Raw genomic sequence first — 5196 nt, 5'->3', positions numbered from 1 at the left:
ACGTGCTTAATATGAGCAGCTGAGAAATAAATATAAGAACACTTATTTCACTCCACACATCAACCACTGTTTGAGGAGCATGCAGCCTCTCGCAGCCAGACAGGTGATATTCCGCCCAAACTCTGTACGCCATGGGCTCTCCAACCCTGTTCCTGCAGCTACCCAGTGCTTCATTGGGAAACCAAGTGAAATCTGTTCGGGAACATCAATAGTAACATGTTTTTTCAAGAAAACACATTTCACTAAACTGTTGACAGCCCCTCTCTCTCAGTTTAGAGAGAGAGGAGGAGATGGAAATGCATGGTGGTGAGATATTATGTAAAGCTGAACGTAGTGTCACTCATTTAATTATGAAAATATAAAAAATTCCCTATTACTAGGCTATTGAAAATCAAATACAAATTCACTAATTGTAGGCTAACTGTAAGCAGCCCTGCACAATCAATGAACCAACCACATTGCCTAGGCCTATACGTTTTCTCCTAGACTCATGGATAGACATTTGAGTGTGACATATGTGACCGACCTCCTTGATTCCTTCTTATGATTTTATTTTTTATTTTTACATTGGATAAAAGCAGAGACACAGAGCCTCAAAATGGTGTATCATGCACTGCATTTGAGGAGCAATGGGAAAGTTATTCTGCTTTGGAAGTTGATAAACTTGTAACCCACCTTTTGAGAAAATTGCCCTTGAATGTTTTGGTACATGCCCCCCGTGGGAATCGAACCAACAACCCGGGCGTTGTAAACGCTATGCTCTACCAACTGAGCTACATGGGGCCACATGTGAGGTAATGTGCTAAACAGTGAGTAGTGTAGTAAAGATGAAGACTAAAAGTGGTAAAAGTAGTAGCCTATAATAAGGAAAAATTCCAGGTAAACAGAAAGTGTCCAGATAAAAATATTTTATAAATATTATATGATGCTTACCCAGACACACTTGTCTAAATTGATGGGTCATGTGAAAGAAATGCTATAACCCCCAGCCACATCTTGCTAAACGGTACAGTGAAATGGTTACTTGCATAGGAGCAAAATCAAAAATAGATAGTCAATGTAAAGAAAAAAAGAACAAGTGTCAATGCCAGTAGAGAAATAACAAAATAATATAGAGTATGTACAAGAACAATATCAATAACGATATCAGTGATAGATGAGGTAGTTATATGCATACAATCAGGGGTAAAGTGGCTGAGCAGCAGGATAAAATAATTAAAAATAGTAGCAGCAACGTATGGTGTGTGTGTTAGGAGAGAGTCATGTGAATAGAGGCACTGCAGATAGTGCTGATGACTGGGAACTCGCCCCCAGTGAAGAACTGGTCTGTCCGAACCATGCATGAACAAGGGAATCTATATATTCGGAGAGCCTGTTTTTGTCCTGCCCTTGACTTTGGTGCAGGGCATGTGATGTCCATAGCCTCTTTGTCGCAAAACTCCCTGATCTTCTCAAAAAGATACGTTTGTCTAGTTGTGTCCAGTCCAGGTGGTGCTTGTACAAGCAGACCATCTATGGGAGGAAGGATGTCAGCGTTGGGCAGCAGTTGAAACCTGGTCCTGACTGAGTCCGAACGCGACAACACCACCAGGCTCCAGAGCATCGAAGCTGTAAAGCAGGAAATAACAAAAACATTTTGAGAAGACATTACAACCTTGCATAACATCAATTCACCTCCCAAGTTTAGATAAGAAGAATAACCTCATACAATGCAATTAAAATGATATTCACCTGAACTGCTGGTACTGCTTGATCTGTGGCAGCGGCCTGAAGTACGGAGTCAGGTGTTGTTGCCAGCCATAGCTTTCCACCAGCACCGTACCATCCTCCAGTCCAACCAGCTGTGGGATGTTGACCCCTGTCATGGTGCTGTCCTTCACAACACCAGTAATCTCGGACAAAGTGTTCACTCTGGTCTTTCTGAAGCGCTGCTTGATGAGGCCGAAGCACCAGTCGGGGGCAAACTTGGTGTGGCCTGTGATCAGGAAGTGAAGGTCCAGACTGTGGTGTGGCCTGTGATCAGGAAGTGAAGGTCCAGACTGTGGTGGAGCTGGTCCGCCAAGCACAATACCAGAGCACAAACTTGTTCTTGTTTTGGCCACTGCAGTTATCACAATTCAGGTCCACACGTTTCCCCAACTCCGTAGTTGGTGAAGAAATGGTGCATGTAGTTGATGACTGCGCTGCTGCCTTTGCTGGATGACATGCCTTCATCAATTAAGTAGTTGACTTGTTGTGGTGTTCCTTCACAGCAGACACCAAACAAGCTACACTTGTGAGGAGTTAAAAAGTAGATGGGACCTGGCTGCATAGGGTCAGATGGATAGTGCACCTGCAAACAACAAAATAACATTCTCACCCCTGTCAGTCTGTCTTTACACAGCTCAGTGAAAGGCATTTGCCTGCTTCCCATATATATACAGTGGCTTGGGAAAGTATTCACCGCCCTTGGCATTTTTCCTATTTTGTTGCCTTACAACCTGGAATTAAAATGGATTTTAATTTTTTTGGGGTTTGTATCATTTGATTTACACAACATGCCTACCACTTTGAAGATGCAATTTTTTTTTTTTTTCTTGATGGCCAAAAAGCTCAATTTTAGTCTCATCTAACCAGAGTACCTTCTTCCATACAGTGAGGGAAAAAAGTATTTGATCCTCTGCTGATTTTGTACGTTTGCCCACTGACAAATAAATTATCAGTCTATAATTTTAATGGTAGGTTTATTTGAACAGTGAGAGACAGAATAATGCATGTAAAAAATGTTATAAATTGATTTGCATTTTAATGAGGGAAATAAGTATTTGACCCCCTCTCATTCAGAAAGATTTCTGGCAACCAGGTGTCTTTTATACAGACGAGCTGAGTCCCCCTGCTCAAGAAAGCACATATACAGGCCCGTCTGAAGTTTGCCAATGAACATCTGAATGATTCAGAGGAGAACTGGGTGAAAGTGTTGTGGTCAGATGAGACCAAAATCGAGCTCTTTGGCATCAACTCAACTCGTCGTGTTTGGAGGAGGAGGAATGCTGCCTATGACCCCAAGAACACCATCCCCACCGTCAAACATGGAGGTGGAAACATGCTTTGGGGGTGTTTTTCTGCTAAGGGGACAGGACAACTTCACCGCATCAAAGGGACGATGGACGGGGCAATGTACCATCAAATCTTGGGTGAGAACCTCCTTCCCTCAGCCAGGGCATTGAAAATGGGTCGTGGATGGGTATTCCAGCATGACAATGACCCAAAACACATGGCCAAGGCAACAAAGGAGTGGCTCAAGAAGAAGCACATTAAGGTCCTAGAGTGGCCTAGCCAGTCTCCAGACCTTAATCCCATAGAAAATCTGTGGAGGGAGCTGATTGTTCGAGTTGCCAAACGTCAGCCTTGAAACCTTAAAGACTTGGAGAAGATCTGCAAAGAGGAGTGGAACAAAATCCCTCCTGAGATGTGTGCAAACCTGGTGGCCAACTACAAGAAACGTCTGACCTCTGTGATTGCCAACAAGGGTTTTGCCACCAAGTACTAAGTCATGGTTTGCAGAGGGCTCAAATACTTATTTCCCTCATTAAAATGCAAATCAATTCATAACATTTTTGACATGCGTTTTTCTGGATTATTTTGTTGTTATTCTGTCTCTCACTGTTCAAATAAACCTACAATTAAAATTATAGACTGATCATTTCTTTGTCAGTGGGCAAACGTACAAAATCAGCAGGGGATCAAATTCTTTTTTCCCTCACTGTACGTACGGTCACTGTGGGGACAACGTCAGTGATGCACCTATTAATGAAGCCGGTGACTGATGTGGTAAACTCAATGCCATCGGATGAATCCCGGAACATATTCCAGTCTGTGCTAGCGAAACATTCCTTTAGCTTAGCATCCGCTTCATCGGACCACTTCCGTATTTAGCGAGTCACTGGTACTTCCTGTTTTGTGCTGGCTATGGATAAGTGTCTCTTGTGTTTCTCACATTCAGACCAGTGTGCTGGCTGAGCAATATAGCAGAGTGTTGTTTAAGATCCTGATCACCGCTCCCTCCCTGGGGTGTTACTGATCTGTCCCTCTGATGGTTTGTTGACATCCATTTAGTCTCAAGTTCTTCTCAAGGGCTTGTTTTAATGTAAGCAGTCTCCCAAGGATGAAGAACCACAGCTCGCCTCTCCCTGGTATAAATGAGGTTAGATAAACACTGATTGGCTGTACCATAGCTTGCATCTCTCCCTGGTATAAATGAGATTAGATAAACACTGATTAAGCCTGAATAGCTTGTTTTACAATGCACCCCTTCCTCTCACAACCCCTCCCCTGTCTTTCTGTCTGTCTATCCCCCTTTCTTTTTCTCTGTTGTGCCGTCTTTCTCTCTTTCTTGTTTCTTTCCCTAGTCTTCCCCTCTTTTGCTTGTCTTTCTCTCCATCTCTATCAGGGTCTCTATCTTCATCTCGCTTAGGGTCTCTATCTTCATCTCTCTCAGTCTCTATCTTCATCTCTCTCAGTCTCTATATTTATCTCTCTCTGGGTCTCTATCTTCATCTCTCTCAGGGTCTCTATCTTCATATCTCTCAGTCTCTATCTTCATCTCTCTCAGTCTCTATCTTAATCTCTCTCAGGGTCTCTACCTTCATCTCTCTCAGGGTCTCTATCTTCTTCTCTCTCAGGGTCTCTATTTTCATCTCTCTCAGTCTCTATTTTCATCTCTCTCGGGGTCTCTATTTTCATCTCTCTCAGGATCTCTATCCATCTCTCTCAGGGTTTCTATCTTAATCTCTCTCAGGGTTTCTATCTTAATCTCTCTCAGGGTCTCTACCTTCATCTCTCTCAGGGTCTCTATCTTCATCTCTCTCATGGTCTCTACCTTCATCTCTCTCAGGGTCTCTACCTTCATCTCTCTCAGGGTCTCTATCTTCATCTCTCTCTGGGTCTCTATCTTTATCTCTCACAGTCTCTATCTCCATATCTCTCTCTCTACCTTCATCTCTCTCAGGGTCTCTATCTTCATATCTCTCAGTCTTTATCTTCATCTCTCTCAGTCTCTGTCTTCATTTCTCTCAGGGTTTCTCTCTCAATCTCTATCTTCATCTCTCTCTGGGTCTCTATCTTTATCTCTCACAGTCTCTATCTCCATATCTCTCTGTCTCTATCTTCATCTCTCTCAGGGTCTCTATCTTCATATCTCTCAGTCTCTATCTTCAT

This window comes from Coregonus lavaretus (assembly GCF_964263955.1).
Source record: "Coregonus lavaretus genome assembly, contig: HAP1_SCAFFOLD_2805, whole genome shotgun sequence".
Lineage (NCBI taxonomy): Eukaryota > Metazoa > Chordata > Actinopteri > Salmoniformes > Salmonidae > Coregonus > Coregonus lavaretus.
This window is presented reverse-complemented; position numbering follows the sequence as displayed.